This window comes from Rousettus aegyptiacus, unplaced genomic scaffold (assembly GCF_014176215.1).
Source record: "Rousettus aegyptiacus isolate mRouAeg1 unplaced genomic scaffold, mRouAeg1.p scaffold_m13_p_2, whole genome shotgun sequence".
Lineage (NCBI taxonomy): Eukaryota > Metazoa > Chordata > Mammalia > Chiroptera > Pteropodidae > Rousettus > Rousettus aegyptiacus.
The window spans coordinates 177219027-177244038 of NW_023416295.1; the positions used below are offsets into that span (position 1 = coordinate 177219027).

The 25012-nt window shown below is 48.9% G+C and overlaps 1 protein-coding gene, 1 long non-coding RNA gene and 1 pseudogene across 9 annotated transcripts in view; 2 read left to right on the forward strand and 1 right to left on the reverse strand.

Moving 5' to 3' along the window:
• Positions 1-50: 50 nt before the first annotated feature.
• Positions 51-1544, forward strand: LOC118613832. The gene is made up of 2 exons (XR_004955944.1): positions 51-318; positions 1341-1544. It is a non-coding gene; the product is annotated as an uncharacterized LOC118613832 (long non-coding RNA).
• Positions 1545-3547: 2003 nt separating this feature from the next.
• On the reverse strand, positions 3548-4591 carry LOC107500243 (annotated as a pseudogene).
• A 5410-nt stretch (positions 4592-10001) lies between these two features.
• PPP6R2 (protein phosphatase 6 regulatory subunit 2) overlaps positions 10002-25012 on the forward strand; it is a 64318-nt gene continuing 49307 nt past the window's right edge. For 4 of the 8 annotated variants that reach the window (XM_036237770.1, XM_036237771.1, XM_036237773.1 and 1 more), the window contains exons 1-2: positions 10003-10201; positions 22807-22936. The gene's annotated coding sequence lies outside the window, so the exon portion shown is untranslated. Of the gene's footprint in view, positions 10202-22806; positions 22937-25012 lie in introns of all 8 variants that reach the window. The other 4 variants (XM_036237776.1, XM_036237775.1, XM_036237769.1 and 1 more) reach the window with 3 other exon arrangements.

Here is a 25012-nt window from a genome sequence, read left to right on the forward strand (position 1 = left end):
CGGCCCAGAGCCCGGAGGCGGGACTTCCGGCGGGGCCTTGTGGGGCCGGAAAGTCGGGTCAGGCGGCGGTCGGGGCTCGGGGGCGTCGCACGGACTAACGGGAGGTCGTGCCGGGCCGCGGCGAGCAGGCGCCGAGTGAGGACCGGGGGTTGGCGGAGCGCTGCTCGGCCGGCTTTCCTAACAGAATGTCATCGTCGCGGAGCTCCTGTGGCATCAACCATCAGACACTAATCCCAGCGATTCCGCGTCTCCGTGTCTCCTCCCCTCGAGGGTTTGGGGGGGCCTTGTTGTGTGTCCTGCAGAGGTTCCACGGCCTGGGTTCGTGTCTGCGCTCCGGGCGTCGTTGTCAGTCATGGCCTGGTCGTCAGTGCGGGCGGGCGCGCCCACTCCGGTCCCTCCGCCTCTGGGGTCCGCGCTCTCGCCACTATTTCTGTGCGCCGCGGCGCCGCCTTGCCCGCGCGCGGACCCCGGCGTGCCTGCGGAAACCAGGCATAACGCGTGCAGCAAATAACGGCGCGAGCCACCTCGGCCATTCCCAACGCGGTGGAGAAGCGCGGCCCCGCTGGTGTCACAACCGGGCGCAGAAGGAACAGTTTGGAGCCCAGACAGTAATCCACCAGACGTGACACGTGCTTTGGTTTTTTGGTTTTGTTTTTAATGAAAGCTCCCCACTCCAGGGTTAGTCAGGCTGAGCTGAGCTGGAGTGTCAGCCTCCATTGTCATCGGCTCTTTCACTCGTGCGTGGGCTGATCAGAGAGTCCGGTGGCTCTGCCTCACTGCCGTACTTCGCTTGGCCGCCGAGGTCGCTGGCAGTGGGAAAGAGATCAATGAGGCCTGCTAGCTGTTAATTGCCCTGGCCTCCAAGTGACATATACGTCACTTCTGTTTACAGTCTATGGGCACTAGTCATATGGTCCTAATCTAACTTAAAGGGTCTGGGAAATGAGGGACACAGAATATTCTGGGAGCCACTAAATCGTGATCCTTGCTGTTGAAGTTAAGATACCATTATTTTATAAATCACCAAGATAGAGCAACTACCATTAATTATACAGCGATGAGCAATGAAATGTTTTTAAAATTCTATTACAAAATGTTCAAACAAAAAAATAAATGAGCTGTACCATGACCATGCATTACCTACTACCTAGAAAATACATCAAGAATTAATACTTTGTTGTATGTTTTATGCCTTTGTTGTATGTCTGTCCATCCCTCAGTCCATCTTATTTTTAGATCAATTTCGAAGACAGTTGCGGACATCAATGCCCTTACCTCTAAATACTTAAGTGTATGTATCATTAATTTTTTTTTTTAGTTTTTTTTTTTTTCTTTTTCAGGGTATGGGGTAAAACATATAGAGGAATATATGACTCTTAAATGGACACAGCTGTGCCTTTGGCAAGAATTGGGACATGACCATTACCCCAGAAAGTTCTTTCATGCCTCTATTGTCACTTTTCATGTCTACATCCCAATATTCTGATTCTTTGCACCATAGATTACCCTGTTCTAGAACTTCATAAAAATTGAATTGTACGATATGTTGTCTTTTGTGTCTTGCTTCTCACTCACATAAAGTTTTTGAGATCCATTTTGTGGTCTATTTCATGAATTCTTCCTTTCTTCCTGCTGTGTGCTCTGCTGCATTATGAATAGACCACAACTCGTTTGTCATTCTCCTGTTGATGGACATCTGAGCTCTTTCCAGTTTTTAGTTATGACAAAAAAAACAAAAAACAAAAAACAAAAACCCGCTAAGAAGATTCCTGTGCAAGACTCTGGAGGTACGTTTTTATTTCTCTTGGATAAGCATCTAGGAACTGAATTGCTGAGTCATAGCAATAGTCATAAAGATACATATTTAGCTTTTAAAAGAAGCTGCCAGACTTTTTCTTAAAGCAACCATACCTATGTTTTATTTCCACCAGCAGTGGCATATTTCTGTTTGCACCACACCTTTGGCAACATTTGGTGTTGCCAGCCTTCTTAATTTTAGCCATTCCAGTGGGTAGGTAGTGATATCTAATTGTGGTTTTCATCAGAATTTCCCTGATAATGATGTTGAGCATTTTTTCACAAGGTGATTGCATGCCACCGATTGTAAGATGTATCCTGATTTCAGGTGTAGAATTGTGGGAAAAAGTGTGCGTCCAAAAATCAGTGACCTGTAGTAACCCCGCAACACTCCTTTGTGCTTCCTTACGGTCAGTCCCTGCTCACACCCACAGTCCAGGCACCTACTGACCTGCATTCTGTCTCTGTAATTTTGTGTTTTCTCAGAATTTCTATATAAATGGGATGCCCATGTGGTAGGCTGAATAATCACCCTGAAGATGTCCACACCCTAATCCCCAGAACCTGTGTAGCTGTCACCTTATGTGTGATAAAAGGGACTTCACACATATGATTAAATTAAAGATCTTGAGATAGGGCATCCTAGATCATCCCAGTGGGCCTGCCATAAGGGTCCTTTCAAGAGAGGCAGAAGGATGAGTCAGAGAAGGCAATTTGGATGACAGAATCATAGAGAAATTGGAAGATGCCATGCTGCTGGCTTTAAAGATGGAGGAAGGGATCATGAGCCAAGGAAGGCGGGCAAGGAAACAAACTGTCCCCTGGGGCCTCCCCACACTTTCATTTCAGCCACAGAAGACTCATTACAGATTTCCTACATCTAGAACTGAAATAATAAATGTGTGTTGTTTTAAGCCACTAAGTTTGTGGCAAGTTGTACATCAACACTAGGAAACTAATACAATATGTAATCTTTTTCATCTGGTTCCTTGCACCCAGCATAATATTGTTGAGGTGTATCCATGTTGTTGCCTATATCAGTAGTTTGTTCCTTTTTTTATGAATAGTCTTCCATTGTCTGGGTATATGACAGTTTCTTTATCTATTCACCAACTGATAAACATTTGGATTGTTTCCAGTTTTTGCCTTTTATAAAACATGCTGCTACATACATCTGTATACAGGTCTTTGTGTGGATACGTGTTTTAATTTCTCTTGGGTAAATACCGAAGAGTGAAAGTGTTGAGCTGTATGGTAAGCTTATGTTTAACTTTTTAAGAAACTGTCAAACCATTTTGCATTTTCACCAGCAGTGAGGAAGATTCCATTTTCTTCACAGCATCACCCACACTGTCTATTGTCAGACTTTTTATTTATGGCCATCCAAGGTGTCATGGCAGTATCTTATGTCGGTAAATTTAGCATTTCCCTGATGATTAATGGTGTTGAGCATCTTTGATGTGCTTATATATAGTTTGTATTATCTTCTTTGGTGAAATGCTCATTTAAATCTTTGCCCATTTTTAAATTGGGTTGTTTGTCTTATCACAGTTGTAAGAGTTTTTAAAAATATATTTTTTAGGATCAAGTCCTTTATCATTTATATGATTTGAAATTATTTTTTCAGCTGTGGTTTGCCTTTTATTTTTCCTAACAGCATCTTTTGAAGAGTAAAAGTTTTTAATTTTGATGAAGTCTAGTTTATCAGTTTTTTTCTTTCATGTACTGTTTGATGTCATATCTAAAAAATATTTTCCTAACTCAAATAATTTCTCTTGTGTTTCTTCTATAAGTGTTTCAGCTCTCACATTTTGAATTAATCTTCTGTATGGTGCGAAGTTAAGGGTTTAAATCATCTCTTTTTTTTTTTTCATATAGCTAACCAATTTTTCCAATATCATTCCTTAAAAAGAAATTGAGTCCCTATTTATTTTTGGCAATTAATCATGCTATGTTTTGCTTTAATTAGGTACAGAGACTTTGCCAATTATGTCACCTAGAGATCACTTCGCCCACCACTCTGCTTGGCTGCCAGTCTCTTGTCTCTCTCTCCAGCAATGGTGAGGCGGATACCCCTGCCATGGGGAAGAGAAATTCATGGTTGTTGCCTTTGCCAATAACAAAAATGTTGGAGAGCCGGGTGACAAAGCTATTGTCATCGGCATCTTTCACATGAACCACGTCAAAAGAGCCAGGATGTATCTCTCTGTTGGTGATCACACCAGTTCTTCCCAAGTTAGCACCTCCAGTCACCATACCCAGCTTACCAGTGTCAGACTTGATGAAATCAGTAATTTTGCCAGTCTCCAAATCAAACGATGTTGATCTGAATGGTGCTGTTCACGTCAATGAGGGGATCGGGGTAGCGGGCATCATGAGTCACCAGATGAGGGATTCCTTTTGTGCCCACAAAGATCTTTCTTACTTTGCACAATTTGTATTTGGATTTCTCGGGTGTCATCCGATCAACAGCAAAGCGACCTTTGGTGTCATGGACCAGATGGAAATTCTGTCTGGTCTCGTCATTGCCGATGACATCCATAAAGCCAGCAGGGTAGGTCACGTCAGTCCGGACCTCGCCATCGATCTTGATGAACCGCTGCGTGCAGGTCTTTTTTACTTCATCTCCTGTTAGCGCACGCTTCAGTCTGTTCCTTAGGAATATGAAGAGAGGGGGACACTTTCTCAGCTTGTGGGGACGGATAGGTGGATGCGGAGCAGACACACCTGTCAATTGATCCAGCATCCAATGCTTGGGCGCTGCTATGCACTTCAGATGCTTTTTGAGACCACAAGCCACGGCTGCGCTGGACACGGAAAGACCGAGATTGACTCTGTTGAACTGATTTAGTACCTTTATAAAAAAAATCAGTCGATCTTGTTTGTGATCATGTTTCCTCCGTTCTGTCCCATTAACCTATACACCTGTCCCTATGCCAACTCCATTCTGTCTTGATGACTGCGCCCCTACAGTACGTTTCAAAATCAAGTAGTGTGAGTCCTCCGACTTTGTTCTTTTTCAAGATTGTTTTGGCTGTCTTGACTCTTTGCATTTCTATATAAATTTTAGTATTAGCTTGTCAATTTCTACTGAAACAAAACAAGACCACCTGCTGAAATATTCCCAGGTATTGCGTTGAATCTGTATAATCAGTTTGGGGAGAATCGCCATCTTAAAAATATTGAGTCTTCTAATACGTGAACGTGACATGCCTCTCCATTTATTTAGGTCTTCTCTAATGCTTCTCAGCAGTTATTTTTGTAGTCTCCATTGCATGGGAATTGCAAGACAACCCCCGGGTCTGATGATCTGTTAGGAGGGCTCATAGGAGGAGGCATGTAGCCATTCTCATGGCTACAGTTTGTTAGAGTAAAAAGTTACAAAGTAAAGTCAACAAAGGAGAAAGGCCCCTGGGGCAAAGTTTGGGGAGACCAGGCACCAGCTCTCACAGGGGCTGCTCTGTGTGGGATCACCTCGGAGGCGCTTAATTGTCCCAGAAAGTTGTGACGGAGTGTGAAATATTGCTGGCCAGGGAAGTTCATTGCAGACTCAGCACCCAGGTTTTATCAGGAGCTTGTATTGCTTTCCTAAGGCTGCTGTAACAAATCGATACAAACCAGGTGGCTTAAAACAACAGACATTCATTCTCTTGCTGTCTGGGAGGCCAGGAGTCAGCAGGGCGGTTCCTTCTGTCCCAGGCCTCTCCTCTGCCTTGTAGTTGCTGCTGCTCATCCTTGGCGTTCGGTCTTTACATCAGCTAATCCGTGTGCTCTCTGCTTTCTCAGAAGGATACTCGTCATTGGATTGAGGACCCCCTCCCATCCAGGATGTTCTATCTCAAGATTCTTAAATTAATTGCACTTGCAAAGACCCTTTTTCCAAAGAAGGCCACATTCACAGGTTTTGGGTGGATATATGTTTTGAGAGGGGCCACCCACTACCAGCTGGTCAGATAGGCTGTCTCTGCCTGGTGCCTGCCAAAATTTCAGACAACCAGGGAGAAAGCAGATGTTGAGCATAAATCATATCATTTGTACGAACAGCGTAGGCATCGTGAGCCACTCTGGTCACTTCCGGGAATGGTGGCAACCCCTCTGAAGTCAGATTTCCAGGTGACAACCAAGGACTAACTTCGTACGCAGGGTTTTTGAAAGAATAAGCCATCAGCCTGCTGCATCCACTTTTCTGTACGCACTTATTTTTTATATTATTCCTAAGTATTTTATTTATCTTTTTATGCAATTGTAAATGGAATTTTTTCCGTAATTCCATTTTCAGACTGTTTGTTGCTGGTATATAGAAATATAACTTGTTTGTATATCGATATTATATTCTGTGACCTTAACTAGTTTTATTTCTAGTAGATTTTTTTGGGGTGAATTCCTTAGGATTTTCCAAACACGTGATCATGTCTGTGCATTTAGACAATGTTGCTGCTTCCTTTCTAATCTGCGTGACTTTAACGTTTGTCTTGCCTTATTGTGCAGCCAGACCCTTTAGTGCCAGGTAGAATCATTCCAAACATTACTTCTGTTCCTGTCCGTCTTTCTTCTGGTGTTCCCGACACGTGTATGTCACACCTCTTGTATGTCCCACAGTCTTGGATAGTCTCTCCGTTTTTCGTGATATTCGTTCTCTTCGCTTTTCAGCTTCCGATGATTCTGACACACCCCCTAGCTCAGAGGTCTTCCCTGAGCCCTGTTCCGTGCCCCGTGAGCCCGCGAAAGGCGTTCTGCGTTTCCGCGGCCGCGTTTCAGTGTCTAGCGTCTGTTTCTGGTTCTTTCCGAGGGTTCCCGCCCTCCGCTCGCACGCGCGTGTGTTCTGGCATGCCGCCTGCGTCACCCTACAGGCCTCCCTCGTCAGACTCGCGTGTGACAGCTCCAGCATCCCTGCCGCGTCTGCTGCCGACGCGGCTCTGTCTCTTCAAACTGTGCAGTGCGCCTTGTCATCTTCCCTGACAGCCGGACGCGGAGTACCAGGAGGAAGGGCCCACGGTGACTAACCCTGGTGGCGGGGCGTCGGGCGCGGGCGGGGGCTCCGTGGTCCCACCCCCCGGCTCAGTCTCCAGTGCGCCCCGCTTCGCTCCGGGACTCCACCCACGCGTGCTTCTCCGTTCTCTTCTCCCTCCCTCGCTGGGACGGGAGACTGGAGGGGCTGGAGCTGGGGGTTCCCCTTCCCGGGCGGGGCTGGGGGCTCCCCTAACTCCCCAGCGGGCTGGGCTGTGGCCGACGCTCCCTCCCGGGGGCAGGCTGGTTAAGGACACAGGGCTCTGGGCACTTAGAACGCTCCTCCCCCCCCACCATGGTCTCCCCTCTGATGCTCCCCGCGGGAACCTGGTCGTGCTCCTGGAGGTGAGTGTCAGGGGACTGCGGGCCCTCCTCAGGACTGGCCCCTGGAGTTTTTAGCTCTCAGACTCGTCTGCTCTGAGCCTCCAGAAGTTCATCGCTTACAGGTGCTCCAGGGCTTTCGGTCCCCGCATCTTGGCTCTGGGAGCTATAATGACTTGTGTTCTCCTGCTCGTGTCTCCAGTCTTGGGAGCAATGGTTTGCCCTGTGTGCCCCCTTCTCTTACAGATCCGAGAAGAGCTGCTGACCTTTCCGCCTTTTACTTATTAGTGTGGAGTGGCGACTTCCGGGCTCCTTATGCGGAATCCCACACTAGAATTCAAGTGGTGGAAGCAGAGATCCTTGCCTCGGTTCCAATTTTAGTGGGAAAGCGTTAGATCTTTCTCCATTAAATTTAATTTTAGTTATAGCTTTTTCCTAGCTATGTTTTATGAAGTTGGGGAAATTTCCATCTGTTCCTAGTTTTTTTTTTTTTTTTTATCATGAATAGGTATTGTTGAATTTCATTCTTCATTTATTGCTGTTGATTTGAGTGACCTTCTGAGTTATTTCTTTTTGGCTTGAAGAACTCCCTTTAACATTTCTGGTAAGTTGGATCTGCTAGCAATGGTGTTTCTGTTCTGTTTATCTGGGGATGTCTTTATCTCACCTTCGTTATTGTTTAACTTCATTTTTGAAGGATAGTATTGCTGGGTATAGAATTTTTTTCGTTGACAGATTTTATTTTTTCTCCTGAACTTTAAATATGGCCATTTTACTGTCTTCCGGCCTCTATCATCTTTGATGAGAAGCCAGCCACTGAATGTATCGCCGTTCTCCTTTGCATGGTGGGTGGTTTTTCTCTCTGTCTCTGACATTCAGGAATTTGGTTATGGTCCACTCCGCCCTCTTGGGTTGATGGTGCAGTGGTCTTCCGATGCCCTGGCCTGTGCCCTGCCACATTGTGGGGGCTCTCGAAGAGAATAGGGCCGTTCCTTTGCTCCAATGGCACTCCGGAGGCAGCCTGCATTTTGTATTTATTGGTGAGTAATTTTGCACTTGGTATTCTTAGTGATAGAATTAATTTTATTTGGTCCTTCTGTGTCAGAAATATTGAATTCAGCTTGGTTTTGTTTTAGGCATTTCGTGTACCCTACAAGGCAGTTTGGAAGGGAAATCTTTTAAGGAGCCCACATCTGGTACTTAGTTACAGAAACAGGGTTTGTAGTAGCTCTGTATGTTATAATGTGTTTATTTGTATATACAAACCATTTTCTTCTCTCTCCTTTCCATTTTTTAAAATATGCAAGTCGTCAGAAGTTAACTTTACTATTTAGTTTTAAGATAAGAGAGTATTCAGTGAAACAGGAACAGTGTTTGAGAAGTAATTAATGTAGCCGATGACAAACACAATGACTCTTGGGCCTGTGCATTTGCTCATTTTGGAGAAAGAGTGAGATCGTCTTCACTTGCAGTAAGGATGGATGTATCTTGTTAGGTTAAAACATAGGTTGTTTTATTGTTATGTGGAAGTTCAAGTATGTTTGAACAGGTGCATACCCATGTTGATCGTCCAGAGAATTGGACTCTGCCATTTTACACTTATGGCCTCAGCTCCAAATCCACTTTCTCTTTGCCTGCTCTGCGATAGCGGACCTGTAAGCGTTTCTCTTTCGCAGTTGGCCCGATGTTAAACTTTGTCAGGAAGAGACCTGCTGGTCCCGAGACCCAGTTCTGCAGCTCAATTCACAGCGCCCCAGCCTCTGCGGGGCAGGGCCTCTGCTTGCAGGGGGCTTCTCGTCTCAGTTGGAAAGCCATGTTTTTTAACTCCCGCCTCCCGGAGGTTCGCCCTACAGAACCTGCCAGAAATCTGCCCTGCTAGGTGCTGGGGACAGGTGGCGGCGAAGTCCGGCAGCCTGAAGCTGGTGCCTCTGGCGCACAGAGCGAGCCCCGGGACAAGCGCTCGCGCGCCCTCTCGTGACAAAGCTCGGCACCGGCAAGCCCGGGTCCGCCTTCGCAGAGGCGACCCCAGCGCTTCTGCCACCGAGGCAGGAAATGGTAGCTGGCGGTAAGTGGTAGATAGTCCTTCAGTGCTCAATGTCATTTTCCAACACTTTCCCACGGTTCACACTGACAACTGAAATAATAATTCTCATTGTAGAGATTAGTTTAATGGAATCATACAATTCCAACCAATGTAAATGGGCACTTATTTTAAAGTGTAAAATACATTACACCTATGGGGCGTCCAGAAAAAACAGTAAGTGTGGTGGTTGTGGCTCAGGCCCTCCCAGTCCAGTTAGGAAACGGGACGTCGAGGGGACCTGCGCGTGGCACGTAGGTGGCTGACCACGGTTCCCTCTTATTCTGGCTATGTACACGCCACGTGCCCAAAGAGTTCAGAGGACACCCGGCTGCCTGCCGGGTGGGAGAGGCCTTCAGCCAGAGCGGAAGGCCCCCGGAGAACAGGGAGACAGACCCCTGCCCCAGGTGTGTGACCCGCCTCAGTCCTTGCAGGCCGCTGGAGAGGTTGTTCTGTCGCTGACGTTGCAGTAGGAAACTTATTACCGCAAATGCATTATCCCATAAGAAGTTAATTATGCTTGTGGAGAAACTCAGCAATACCTTGGAGGGGAAAGAAAGTAAAAGGAGAGAGCCGCCTCCACCCGCCCCGAGGCGCGGGCGGGCACCGCAGCAGGCATCGCGGCCCCGCCCCGGCGCGCCCACGTGACGCGTAACCCCGCCCACCACTCGGCCCCCGCCCCCGGCGCGCGCGCCCCTCGCAGAGGCCCCGCCCCGGCGCGCGCGCCCCTCGCAGAGGCCCCGCCCCGGCGTGCGCGCGCCCGGCCGCCGCAGCCGCCATTTTGGAGCGACCGGAGCGCCGCCCGCGGCCCGAGCCGGTCCCGAGCCGCCGGCCGGCCCGAGGCGAGTCCGTGGGCGCCGTGTCCGCAGGCGCCGCGCCCGGCCGGGCCCATGTGCGTTCGGTCTGCAGCAGGCCGCCCGGGCTTCGCCTCCGCCAGCGCCCTGGCCGCCACCCGGGCCTCCCAGGAGCCGCCGCGACGCCCGGCCCGCGGGGCAGGTGAGTGCGGCCGCCCGTAGGCGCCTCCGAGCCCGCGCCGCGCGGCGTCCCGGTAGCGTCCAGCCGTCGGTGAGCACCGCCCCGAGTCAGCGGCCTCCCTTCCGCGGCACCCCGTCACGTGTCTCCTGTCAGTGTCCCCCCGCCAGTGTCCCCATGCCACCCGCTCCCGCTGCTGTCCCCCGCCCCCCCAGGCCCCTCTCGTGATCTCCCAAGGCAGTGTCCCCCGCGTTACTGACCCCCAGGTGCCCTCCTGGCCTGTCGGGGTCACGTGGCCCTCCTCCCCGTCAGTGCCCTCTTTCCATGGTGCCCTCCCCGTTGGTGTCCCCGTCTGTGCTGCCAGTGTCCCCCCCCCCCGTCTCAGCCCCCAAGGCAGGGCCCACCCAGTCAGTGCCCCCCTTGCCCGTCAAGGCCCCCTCTGGCAGTCCTCCGCAGCCCGTCAGCGTCCCGGCCCCTCCTCGCCGCTCCCGTCCCCAGCCCCTGTTGGGGACCCTTCCCACCAGCGCGCCCTGTCAGTGCCGCCGCTCCGAGTGCCCCACGCTGCGCTCTCCTGCCCGTCCGCGAGGGCCACTCCTCTCCTCACCTCAGTGCCCCCCGCCGTCACTCCCTTTGTCTCCTCAGCGACCCCTCTTTCCACCACCGTTGCAGCTCCAAGTGTCTCCGGTCCCTTCCCCCCATCCTGTCACCTTCCCTGGCCAGCCTCCTTACCCCTCACATTTCTCCTTCCGTACCCATCCTCTCTTCCTTCACAGCTGTCCCCTTCCCTCCTGCGCCTTACTGGTCCCCTTTAATGTACCCCCCTGCCTGTCACCGTGGCACCCTCTGCACACCCCACCTGCCACTCTGTCTTGCAGCCCGACCACCTGCACCGTCCGCCCGGTTCTCCCAGTTTGCTGCTGATGCCCCGCCTTGTCACCACCAGCTCACCCAGGCCGTCGCTTCTGCCTGGTGTCTGGCCTCTCCCTGCACCCCTCCCCCATTTTGTCGCTGTACCCACCTGTCTCGTCTCTGTGGCCTTTTCCAGCCTGTTGCTCGTTCACCGCACCTGTCACCTCCCCCCACAACTTCTCCTGCCATGCCCTTGGCCTCCGTTCCTGGGCCACCGCTGACACTGCCAGCTGTTCGCCTCTTCTCCATGTCTCTTCCTTGCTGGGTTCTCTTCCCTTTTGGCTTCTGTAACTCTCACGTCAGCTGAGTTCTGGAAGGCGAGAGGCAGCGAACCGTGAGAAGCTTGGGGGACAGCCTTCCCCGCTGCGGGCACAGCACGTGCAAAGGCCCTGAGGTGGACCTCGGGGAACCTAGATGAGGCTGACGTGTGGCCAGGGTGAGGGGGTAGACAGGAGCCCAGGTTAGAGCATTGGCCGTTCCTTGCAGGCGGTGAGTCAGGAGGGGACCTGGGCTGCAGATCGAGTTGGGGGTGCCAGACGAGGTGCTGGGAGTGGGTGTAGTTGACGTCGTATAGACCTTGGTGGGCGATTCGGGGAGATTTTGGAGGCAGAGTCGTTGAGGCTCGCGGATGGATCAGACCAGTGGTGCCCAACCTTGTCGGCCCCAGGGCCCGGGGCTCCTACGAGAATCTGGTGCCTGATGACCCGAGGCGGCGCTGGGGAGCGGCCGCAGGTACAGGTGGAGCGTCTCTGCTCTCCCTCCGCGCACCGCCTGCCGTGCGGCCCGGTTCCTAACAGGCCATGAAGCGGTACCGGTCCGCGGCCTGGGGGTTGGGGATCCCTGGATTAGAGGAGGGGGTGTAAGGGGAAGAGAGGACGCCGCGGTTTTCTGGGCTTCCTGATGGGACAGAGGGGCGGACCGACCGAGGCAGCGTTCCTGCGAGAGGGAAGCTAGGCGGGTGGGGGCAGGTGCGGGGATTACTAGGTTGGAGGGGGACAGGAAGGTTTTCTCTTGGCTTAGAGTAGTGGGAGAAGTCTGACAGGTGCAAGGAGCCTTAGTGAGAAGGTATCTCTCAGAAGAACCTGGAGCCCAGAGGAGAGGCCCGGCTGTCGGGGCAGACGGTGCAAGCTGTGGGGACGGCCGTTTACACGCACACAGTGCAGCGGATTGACCGTCCGTTGTGTGCTGCTGTATTAAATGCTTTATGCAAGTTATTTAATCCTCACAAGAACCCTAGGGTGTAGAAACTATTATGTCCCTGTTTTACAGATGAAGACACTGAGCTATGCAACAAATAGACAGGGTTTGTACCCCAGACAGGTTGACTAAAGCCTTCCCTGCCACCATTTTTTTTTTTTTTTTTTGGTTAAGGAAAAGCCGAATTTTTAAAATACTGTTTTGAAATTTTAAACGGCACTGATAGCTGATTATTACGTACTAGGCACTTTTGTGTGTGCGCACACAGGTATTCCAATAAATTTTATTTAGAAAAACAAGCCCCGGCACTTTTTAAAGTGTGTTACGTATACCATCCTATTCAGTTCTTATTTTAAAAAGTGCTTTACTTTTCATTATTCTTGTACCCTTGCAAGATTTAACATTCTCACATAAAGTGGGTGTGTGACTTGCGCAGAATTTATAAACCAGAGACTCAAAACCAGTGCTAAATTGTACATTTTGACATCAAACTCAGTAATCATTAATTTTTAAAACAACTTAATGATATGTGAGACACTGAGGCACAAACGAATTAAGTAACACACGCAAGGTCACAGTAAATTAAAGAGAGAGCTGGGACTCGGCTCAGGTGGGCAGACTCCAGACCTCGTGCGTTTGTTTCACTGTGGCTTTCAGTGGGTGCGTCACGCAGCTGTTAATCCGAACTCAGAATTCCCCAAACACCAAGGTTTGTGTGGTGAAGTCAGTTTCACCGTCACCCGGCCCCTCAGCCATCCGCCCCCTCGCGGATAGCGTGTCATAGCCGTGCCCAGCAAGCAGCCCTCTCCTTCGTAACACAGCCTGTGCAGTTGGACAGGCTTTTATTTCTTTAAAAATGCTCCGCCATTTAAAAATTATCAAATGTTTTACACCCAATTTATTGTACAGATCTTAAGTATATAAGTTTGATGAATTTTAGCACATATATACACCTTGGTGTCCATTGCTTATTTCAAGATACAGACTCTCTCCTTCACTCCTAAAAGTGTCTCGCATCCCTTTCAGTTATTACACCACCCTCCAAGATTCCAAGGCAACCATCGTTTTGATTTCTATCAATATAGATTAATTTTGTAGGTTCTTGAACTTCATATAAATGGAATCATAAAGTATATGCTCTTTGTGCTTGTCTTTTGCTCAATGTAATGGTTTTGATATTTATTGATTTCGATGTCTGTATTCATAGTTCCTGCTTTTTATTTGAGTAGTATGCCTTTGCATGAAAACATCGTAATTTGTTTATCTCTTTTCCTATTGATGGACATTTGGACATTGCTTTTACTTTTTGGCTATTGTGACTAAAGTCACCGAAGATTCTTAATCATGTCTTTTGCGGAAATCTGTTATTTTCGGGGGGTAAATATCTAGGAATGAGATTGCTGAGTCAAAGATGAATGTGTGTTTTAAATTTTCTAGATGCTGCCAAAGTTTTCCAAACCAGTACCATTTTATACTCCCACCAGTGACGCATGTGAGTTCTAGTTTCTCCATACCCATGTCGGCACTTGGTGTTGTCAGTCTGTAATTTTAGCCATTCAGGTGGTAGTGGGGTCTCACGGTGATTTTACTTTGCATTTCTCTGATGAATAGTGATGGAGAGCGACTTCTCATGTGCTTATTGGCCCTTCGTGTATCTCTTGTGAAGCATCAGGTCTTTTGCCCCCTTTTTATTGGATTGTTTATCTTTTTATTACTCATTTTTAGGATTTTTAAAAATATGTTCTAGTTATGAGTCCTTTATGATGTTTGTGTATGTGTATACATATATAGCGAGGGAGGCAGAGGAGAAGTGAGGGGTGAATATTTTTTCCTGTTTGGTTTGCCTATTTGTTTCTTAATGGTATATTTTGAGAACAGAAAATTTTAATTTGGATGAAGTAAAAATTTGTCAGTATTTTTCTCTCTTTTTTTGTAGAAGCTTTATAGTGGTGTTCAGGTTTATAGTTCACTTTTTCCTTTTTAACAGCTTTGTTAGGATACAATTAATGTACAATAATGTACACACATTTAAAGTGTAAAATCTGATGTTTCAATGTATGTGTGCATATGTGAAATTGTCTCCGCAGTCAGACGTGTTCCTATCCATCCTCTCCCAGTTTCCTCCTGCCCCTTTGAGACCCCTGCCTCCCACCCTTTCCTGCTCCTCCATCTCCAAGTAAATACTGGTTTTCCTTTTGAATGACCCATCTTGCATTATTTTTGGGGCGAGGTGGAATCAAGGTACTTTTTTTCCTTCATAGGGGTTATTTATATAATTATTCTAGCATCATTTGTTGAAAAGACTGTTAAATTGCATTGGAGGCTTTGTTATAAATTAATCGAACGTGTGTGCAGACTTATTTCTGAGCTTTCTGTTATGTTCCCTTGGTCATTTTTCTATGTTGTGCCAACACCACACTGTCTTAATTACTGTAACTTAATACGGTATGTCTTGAAATTAAGTCGTGTAACACCTTCACCTTTATTTCTACAGAATTTCCTGCCACTTTTAGGATAAGCTCTTCAATTTGTACTGAAGTTTTTGCTGGAAGTTCGGCTGGGATTACATCGAATCTATGGCTTAAATTTAGAATTGAATTAACGTTGAGACAGACGCTCATGGCATATGTCTCCTCTTATTTAAACCTTCAATTTTTCTCAGCCAGTTTTTCGTAGTTTTCAGAGTGACGGTACACTTTTTTCATTTAATGTTTTTTCAATTTTTTGTTGCTAATGTACAAAAACATGGTTCGTGTGGACTGAACATGTATCCTGCAGCTTTGCTCAATTCGCTTGTCAGTTCTCATCGTGTGTGTATGCATTCTTTGGATTTTCTGTCCACTTAATCATATTATCTGTGAATAAGGACAGTCTTATTTTTGCTCCCCTTCAATTGTTATGCCTTTTTATTTTTCTTGCACTCTTGAGACTGGCTAGCACCTCTAGTATAATGTTGAATGGGAATGGTGATCGTGGGCCTTGGGTTCTAGTCCTATTCTGTGGCAAGTTTTTACCCTGAAAGGGTGTTGGATTTTGTCCAGTGCTTTTTCTGCATCTCTCAAGGTGATCATTTGGTTTCTGTCCTTTATTCTATCAATATGCTGTATTATATTAATTGATTTTCAGATGTTGGAGCAACTTGCATTTTTAGGCTAAATCCCCTTGGTGTAGGGCGGCTGGATTTGTTTTGCTAGTGTTTCGTTGAGGGTTTTTGCATTTATATTCATAAGAGATATTTGCATATGACTTTCTTTTCCCGTGATATCATTGGTTTTGGTGTTAGAGTCATACTGGCCTAGACAATGAGCTGGGAAGTTCTTCATTCCTTTCGCAGCTCAGGTTTCTGTATGGGACCCTTTCCCTCAGCATGAAGCCTGTCATCATTTCTTACATCGCGGTGACGCTGGGGGCAGGTCCCTTCAGCTCTCATTTCTCTGAAAGGGTCTTTATTCACTCTTCAGTGTCGGAAAGCGTTTTGCTGGACAAGAGTCTGGGTTGCCAGTTTCCTTTCACATCTTTCAAAGAAGCCACCCATGGTCTTTCAGCCTCCGTTGTTGCTTCTGAGAGGTCAGCTGTCACTCTTACTGTTGTTCACCTGATAATCTTTTTTCCTGTTTCGTGTAATGTATTTTATTTATTTTTAGTAAGTAAATAGACTCCTTATTTCTATTAATTTTTTTTCTCTTTCAGTGTGATGGTAATTTTCTAAGTTTGGTGTTTTCGTATGTATCCTTTTGGGGGTTTACTTAGTTTCTTGGCTCTCTGGATTGATGTATTTAATCACCTTTGGAAACTTTTTGGCTATTGCCTCTTAAATATTTCCCCTGCCTCATGTTCCTTCTTCTCCGGGCACTCCCGCGACGTCTATTTCAGATTGCTTGATATCACCCCGCAGTTTCAGTCATGGGTGACGTGACGTTTTTCTGCTTTGCTGTCTGGTAACACTTTATCGTGTAATGGACGTTGTGGATGGTGCATTCTAGAGACTGTTTCAGGTTATTTTCCCTTAAAGTGTTACATTTGGTTAGGGTAGCTGTGAAGTTACTGGGAGATCATCTCAATTCCAGAGAAGCTTTTCTATGGAGTCTGTTTTGGTTTTCCCCAGAATTTTAGAGCATAGCCTTTGGTTCTGGAGCATGGTTTTTGCCCCTCAGGCAGGGCCCTTCTGGAGTTGTAATGGAGAGCTCTTCTGATTTGGCAGAACTCAAACTCCAGATTCTGCCTCCCCAGTGCTGCCGGCTGCTGAAATCTTTGCTTAGCTGCGGTCTCCTCCTTCCCCTCGCAGCAGCTGCTTGCTTCCTTCCTTCCTCCCCTGCCTCCCTCCTTTCTCAGCTCCACTGAGGCACAATCGACCGATAGGATGTAAGACACTTGAAGTGTGTCATAATTTTATATGTGTATACGTTACAGAAGGGTCCTTTCCCTTCGGTTGATCATCGCGCCCATCACTTCATGTGCGTCTTTGTGTGTGAGGATCCGGAGTCGCAGGCTTAGCGAGTTTCAGTTGTACGAGGCGGTGTCGTCAGCCGCGGGCCCCACGCTTTCCATCCGGTCCGCAGACCGCGTGCCTCTCTCGCCGGGTGTCCGCGCCCTTTACCAGCCTCTTTCTGCCCCCCCGCCCCGGGCCCTGGCCGCCGCGGTCGGCGCTGTTCGTACGAGCGCGACTTACGCTCCACGGTGTCGCGGTGTCGCCCCGCCACGTGCACTGTAGGGTCAGCCAAGGATTTGAGAAGGATTTAGTACAGATTCGGGGGATTTTCCCTTGGGTGCTGGGCTTTCCCCCTCGGTTTCGGCCGTTGCCGCCGGGAGACCGGGGAGCCCGGGGAGCCGCGGACCGCGAGGCCGGCTCAGGGCGCTCAGGGCGCGGGGCCTCGGCCGGGGCGCTGCCCGGGGCGGTGCTCCCCCAGCTTCGCGTGCTTTCCGCTGGGCTCCAGCTCCTTCGGTTGCTGTTTTCTGCCTTTTGCCCCGAGTTTACGATGACCAGCCTGACCCGGCTGCTCGCCCGTGTCTGGCCCCAGAGTGTGCAGGGCGGGATTCAAGCCCCGCAGCGCGTGTGCACGAGGCAGGGAGAGGAGACCGGGCCTGGACGCCGGGCGCGCCGCTCGCGGAGCTGAGCGAGGGACCTGGGGGCCGTGGGGGCCGGAGGACATCGGGGTGTGCGCGCCGGCGAGGAGCCCGAGGCCTCGGGGTGCTGAACGAGGTGAGACCGAGAGGAAGTCCTCGGCGGTCCTGGGCTCCTCGACCAAAGCAGTTGGGCGGCAGGGTGGGGAGAGAAGCGGGACGGGGTGTTGGGGATGGGAGCGTCTGGGCGGCGGGGGCGGGGCGGGCCTCGAGTGACGGGGGGGGGGGGGGGGGGGGGGGCGGGAGGAGTAACGCGAGGGAGGGCAGGAAGGCGACAGAGGGGCCAGCTGAGACCTCTTGCTCGGTGTGTGGATTCAGGGGCTGAGGACAGTGGAAGGAACAAGGTGGTCGCATGAGTTACTGATCGCTTCCTGAAAGACCAGCCCAGGGACCAGTGGCGCAAACGCGCAACCTTTGTTTCAGTGGCGAGGCTGGGTTGAGCGCAGTCCCGGCTCGGCTCAGCCGCGATGGCCCCTCCGGCTCCTCACGCCGGCAGCCTGGCTTCCTCAGACGGCGGGGCCTTGGCTGGACGTTGGGGCCTCTCCTCATGGTCCTGTCACCCTCAGAACCTCAGGGGCTCGGGGGCTGCTTCATGCATTGGTCCCAGGGGCCCAGAGGGTGAGAGTGGCAGCTCTGGAGACTCTCGAAACCGGGGCTCAGATCTGCACCTGCCCCTCTGCCACCTGCCAGGAATCGCGGGATGGGCAGAGACTTCACTTCTGGACGTCCGGGGCTGTCTGGGGTCCGTGCTCGTCTCAAGTGTGTCGCAGTTGTCCTAAGAGAGGGAAGCGGGCTTCCCGGAGGGCGAGGAGGACCGCGGGGCTACACTCAGCGTTCAGCCAAGGTCCTGGACACGGAGCGCAGTGACTGGGAACGAGCGGCAGCAACCCGACCCCGTCACAAACGTTTATCGATATGACATCTTGTGTGACACACACGACCCTGAGGCACACGTGCGGGCGCAGAGGTCGGTGGAGGCGGGGCTGAGCTCCGGGCCAGGCAGCTGCATCCGGAGGGGAGGCCAGTCCTCCCCGTGTGACTCTGCGGCTGCAGGAGGCCCCCCGGGGCAGGCCCAGGGCGGGGAGCCGCCCTGTCCTCAGTGCAGAGGAGGCCCTGGGCCTGCGCGCTGCCGGGCGTGGCCCTCAGGGCAGCCCCTCCAGGGCCCGTCTTCTCCGCGGGGGTCAGGCTCCTCGGGAGCGGCTGCCTGTCGCCCACTCTCTGCCTGTCGCCCACTCTCGCTGCTTCGTGCGGCATGGACCAGGCCGGGTGGCCTCCCCTGGGTTGCTGTCCACATTCAGACCTTTCCGAGCTCTTGGGGAACTTGACTACCACCTGTCGGCCCACCGAGCGCTCCATTTTTTCTCATTAAGATGTAATTCACATACCATAAAATCCACTTTTTGTAAGTGCACAGGCCTGTGGCCTTTAGTATATCCCCAAGTTTATGCGCCAGCACCACAGTCTAACTCCACATTTCATCGCCCCACAAAGAAACCCGTTGCTGCATTTCGAAGACTCGCACCTCAGGGCCTCATCTACTCTCAGGACGAGACCCAGCCCTCGGCCCGTTCCCCGCTGCGCCGGGTGGCCCCCTGCGCTGTGCAGCCCCGGGCGGCACCTGCACGTCATCTTCCGTCTTCATCGTTTCTCTACATCTCCTTTCATACCTGTTTTCTTTATTGACTGGGCCAGAACCTGGTGTCGTGTGGAAGCCAAGAACAATGACTGCTGTCAGCCAACCTGGGTTCAAGATCTAGAACTGACATCGATTGACTTTGTGGCCTGGGCCAGTCCTGGTGAACCGGCTTGGTGCTTACCTGCCTGCCCCCCCAGGTGCCCTGGGCTCGTGCAGGAGTGCACTGCCTTGCGGTGGGACACTCCCAAGGGAGGCTGAGCCCTGCGTGCTAACCTTGGAGGTGTCTGTCCTGTGAGCCAGCACTTCCCCATTGAATAAAAAGCTGAGAAACACACTGTGCTAAAGGGCGCACGTGCGGAATGTTCAGGTAGCCCAGTCTGTGGTGGCGATAAATCAGAAAGGTCTTCAGAGTACCTCAGTAGGGAAGCGAGCAACTATACCTTTTTTTTTTTTTTTTTTTATGAAGGAATAGTGCCTACCATATTTAAAGTGAACTTACAACGATTGGAGAAAGTATGTGTATGTTTTAAAGTATTTAAATATATTCTTAAAGCAACACACTACTTATGGATACGTAAGTAGTAAAAGAAGTGCAAATGGAGACTGCAAGTTCACGATTGTCTTTGAGGGGAAGAGTTTAGCGGTGGTGGGTTTCTCAACGTGTTAGAATTTTTTTTTTTTAAGTAGAAGAGGTGAACAAATGTTAACAATTATCAAATCTCAACATGTGGGTATTTTCCTCTTTTCTGGACCTTTATATATATATATTTTTTTCATAATTCAAAATAAATAAAAATATTTGGAACCAGATTATTATAATGTGATTCTCAAACAGAGGTGTAAACAGATTCCCGAGAGCGTGGAGAGGAGCAGGAGTGTCCGACACATGCGGTCGTGGTTGAATCTTGGACTTGGGCAGGCAGGACGTTCCCGGCAGAGGCCTCAGCCCTGCGACGCTGGGCCTGTGAGGAGGGGCTCAGAAAGCCGGGGTCGGGGCGGAAACCCCGCTTGACGTGCCCGGGTCTGGAGGCGTCCAGGGAAAGGACAGTGTGGTCTTTGTTCCCTTTTCCTCTTTTTCTGCCTTTTTTGGATTGAGCATTTTTATGATTCTATTTGGGTCTTCGTATATCTTTCATGTCTCTATTTAACATGTCTAATCTTGCCTCTGGGTTTTCGAAGATGTGGAGTGCAGTTGTATCAACTGTTTAGATGTTCTTGGCTACGAATTCTATCACCTGTGTCGTTTCTGGGTGGCTTTTGATTGATTTTTCTCTCCCTGCTTCCTTGAATGTGTCGTAATTTTGGTAGGATGTCAAGATGCTGTATCTTTTATCTTGTTGGATGCTAGGGATGTTTGTATTTCTCTAAACATTGTTGACCTTTACTCTGGGATGTGGTTAAATTACTTGGACAGTTTGATTCTGGTGGGTCTTGCTTTTAAACTTTGTCAGGTGGGACCAGAGTACTGTTTGGACTAGGGCTAATTTTGCTCCAGCCTGAGGCAGAAGTCTTCTGAGTACTTGCCCCTCGCCCCAAGAATCAGGAAGTTTTCCACCGCGACTGGGAGAGGAATAGTGTCCCCGGCTCTGTGTGGGCTCCCAGGATCGTTCCCGTTGACCCTTTTGAGTGGTGCTCCCCCTGGCTCGCTGTGCGCCTCACCCACGCGCTGCGCAGTGCGTGTCTGGAGGCCGCACGTCTCAGCGCAGCGCTGTCCCCTCCCGTGTTCTGCCCCGAGCGCCAGTGCCTTGGCCTCCCGGGTCTCCTAGCTCTGTTTCTTCAGCTCGGGGGATGGCCGGACTCCACCCGCTTCCCCTCGGAGGCCAGAACTTCTTTTCGGGCAGACAGCTGGGCGGGTTGGGGGCCTGTCTTGTTTCCCCTCCATCAGGGGTCACTGTTCTTCATTGCTGACACCCAGCGTCTTGAAAACTGTTTCATATATTTTATCCTTTTATTTTTTGGTTGCAGGTGGGAAGGTAAATCTGCTCTCTGTTATTTCATCTTGGCCAGGTGCAGATATCAAAAACAGGTATAAGGTGGCCTCTAAAATAGCCATGGGACCCATGAGAATACTCACCCCCTTCCGGTTGCGGTGCCTAGGAGGGAGAGCACACGTGGCCTTTTCCTGGGTCAGCATCAAGGGAATTCATGTGTTTAGGGAAGAAGATGGTGATAGGGCTTCGGAGAAGGGTCCTGTAGGAAAACGCAGGGCTGGGAGTGAGATCCTGAGGGCATGGTAAGCAGACAGACCCGCCATTAGTGACGACAGGGTCTGGCTGGAGGACGCAGGTGATAGAAGGCTTGTGTCCTGCAGCGGAAGGGTGCGGGACAGGGTGACATTGCCAGGGAACGCGCGTGGGGTGCTCAGGATACGCGCTTGTTACTGAGGGGGCATCACTCATTCCCTGGCTGCATGGCCTTCCCAGGTCCCTGCGTTTCGAGGCCACAGGCCCACTGTTCCTCCAGCTCCTGCTGAGTGGAGTGTGCCAAGGACATGTCTGTCTCTCTGCCATCAAAGCCTTGGTTCAAAGGTGGAGGAAACAGGCCTGAGGTCAGCCTCATAGAAATATGCCCTCGTTTGAAAACTGTGTATAAAGTGCTAGAAAGCTATTTTGAATTATTTAGCTTAATTTGCATTATGAAATGTTGGATGTGACAAGTTTACCTGCTTTGGAAGGTGACAGTGTTGACTTATTCCTGGTTTACCAGCCCAACTTTTATTGCCTTTTTTTGTTTGATTTTTATATGAAATTTAAAAACACACAAACATAGAGAGAAAGCATTATAATAAACACCCATGTACGCATCGCCCAGCTCCCACAGTGAGCAGCATTTTGCCAGTTTTCTTCATCTGTCCCTTTCCCTCTCACTTTTAAAATTCGTTTGGTTGTTGTTTTTTTGATGGAGTATTTTTGAAGCAAACCCCAGAAAGAAAGTCATTTCGCCGTGAACACTTCACTTTTTCTAATAATGGGAAGTTTTTCGTTTTTGAATACACAGCTACCATTTCATTATCACAACTGAGAGAATGCATGGTGATTTCTTATGTCATCTAATACCCGTTTATATTCGGGTTTCCCCAATACCTTCAAACATGTTTTCCAGTTGATTTGTTCTAATTGGAACCAAACAAGATCTAAATATTACTTTTGATAATTATGCGTCGTAAGTCTTTTATAATCTAGAACAGTACCCCTTTCTATTGCTAACATATAATTTTCAAAGGTAAAATCATGATTTCATGCAAATACAGTGTGACTGGTCAGCCCCAGGCTTCACCTGTCCATGATTTTGCTGTAGACCTCAGCGTCAGTCATGTACCAAGGAATACTGACCACTTTGACCATTTCGTTTGGAAATGGTGCTTAGAGATCACAGCTGGAACACTTTTAGGTACTTTTCTTCCAGAAGTTGTGACGGATTATCAGTCACCTTGTGACCAGTCACCGTGTGACCAGGGATATGCCTTTCCCGAGGTTATAGTGTGTAGTTTGGAACCGGACAACTTCGTGGAGGCCCTTCTCACGTCCCCGAAGTCTTTTGTGTGGTGTCCTGACCACCGAGCTGGTTAACCAGATGCAGAAGGGTGTATATTGTTGGTCCCGGTCTCCAGAAAAGCAAAGTTTTCATTCCTTAATCATGAAATGTTCTGATCATTTTAATACTAATAAGTAAAGGAACTGATTTTTGTTTCCCTTTTCTCTACCATTTTGTTAAGTTACCTTCACAAAGGCAGAACTTAATAAGTTTTTTCCCTTTTATTTTTCAGGTGAAGAAATTATAAATCTTATACTGAATGAAAAAAGTTTTCTTAAAGTTGCATATACTCCAAGAAAAAACCCCAAATGTTTTCATATTTTGCCTGAATATAAAATTTAAACAAGAAATTTCCACAGAAGGTAAGATAGTTTTCTTTTTGATTCTGCTGTACTGTGTAATTTGTGCAAATATACTGTATGAGTGGAAGTTCAAAGGTGGATGACAGCAAAAATTTAGTTTCGAAGGGTGCCTGTAGTCCGTTGTCTTTTGTTTGTGTTTTGATCCCCTGAGTCTGGTTTTGAGGTGCTGCGTTGTGGAACACTGACTGGGTCTCTCCAAGCCAAAGTGGAGTCCAGACAAAATGGGGACAGTTGAGCACGTGTAGCGAGGCAGTGTCGTGGTCGCCATCCAGAACGCACGCCATGCTGACGATTGGCCAGGGAGGGGGGGCTTGCACGGGACGTGCCTGAAGAGCTCTTGCCTTGCAACCCAGATAACTCTCCAGAGGCTGAAAGAGAAATAAAAGAAAAAGGAGCAATGGGACTTGGGCTGGCACGCCTTCGCTCCTTGCTGAGGAAAACGTGAATCCTCTTCAGAAGAAGGCGCGCGCAGCGTAGGCACTCGGGGGTCCTAGAGATTAAATGGGAGCAGCCTTCGAGCCCACAGGCAGTGCACACACCGTCGTGAGGAAGAGGTAGCATAATTAGGCGCCTCGAGGCCTGCACGTATTGAGTAATCAGATGCAGTACGTATAATAATACGTGAAATGTGTGATGGAAATACAAAGCAGAGTAAAAATTAGTAATGAAAAGCTAAGTATCAAAATCCAGGTAGAACTTTCAGAAATGAAAAAAATGTTGAAATTAAAAACACTATTGTGTGGATTAAATGGATTAAACATGGCTGAAAATGGAATTAGTGAACTGGAATATGTATCTGAACTTGCTCCGTGTACAACGCTGAGAGAGGGAAAATGGAAAATGAGATTAAGAGAAAATGGAGGATTGAATGAAAATGTGTAGTTCGAATCCCAGAGTGGAAAAATAGGGAAAATCGAAGAGGGGTGTTACAGAAAGGATTAATAACTTTGACTTTTCAGAAACTAATAAAGATATAAATCCAGAGGTTTAAGAAGCACACTGTGTCCCAAGAAGTATAAAAAGAAACACGTACTCATACACTGAAATGTATAGCATCAAAGACAAAGATCTTAACCTAGAGGTAAAAGCTAGCTTACCCACAAAGGAGCATTTACTAGATGGACAACAGGCATCTCATTGGCACGAATAGAAGCCAGTAGGGAATAGAATGATTCTTCAGAATGATGAGGGAATGACTTCACTGTAAAGAGTTGTGAATCAGGTATATTGTGCAAGAAAAACAGCAGTGTCTTATGTTTTTGGTAAGTGCTGGGCTAGGTTTTTTGGACTATCTTCTGTTCCTCTCCCCTGTTGCGGAAAGCAACTAAAATTGTTAGATTAAAAAAAATCGTCTAGGGCCGTGCTACCCTGAACACGCCCGATCCCGTCTAATCTCAGAAGCTAAGCAGTGTTGGGCCTGGTTAGTACTTGGATGGGAGACTGCCTAAGAATACTGGGTGCTATAAGTGATTAAAAAAAATAAAATAAAATTCAAAGAACCGACAATAGAAGCAAGCAAGTTCCAGACCAAAATATAACAATAAGAACCCAGAAAGGTAATTTAAGCACCATAGGATGGAGTCTGCCTTTCCCTGAGGGCATTCAGTGACTGGGATTTTAGAGGCTGGTGGAGTAGGAACAGTTCGAGTCTCCAGTCCTCAGGAGGCAGAGAGCCTGAAGGAGGCCGTCCTTCTACTGCATGTGGGTACGTGTCTCAGAGAGGGTGAACTGGAAGCAGGCCTGCCTCAGTCTGTCCTTGCCCCACCTCATTGTCTTTACTACACGTAGCAGGAAGAAAGGGTGGGGGGGACATTTGTGGCTCCCGTCGGAATTTATAGTCCAGGTTCACATTGGTAGTTCAGCGCAGGCAAGCATGAGTTCAGTTGCACATTTTCTGGTTTGGTAATGCCTTTAGGCATCCCACAAACAAAACCTCTCTGGAGGAAGTTAGCTTTGTCCTAATGTGAAAAAAATCCGTGCATGTCTTTTAAGGATGTTGATTAGTACACAGACAAAAGTGACCAAGCACATGGGAAACAAGGCGCATGCGTGAAAACCAACAGGAGTAGAGCCCCA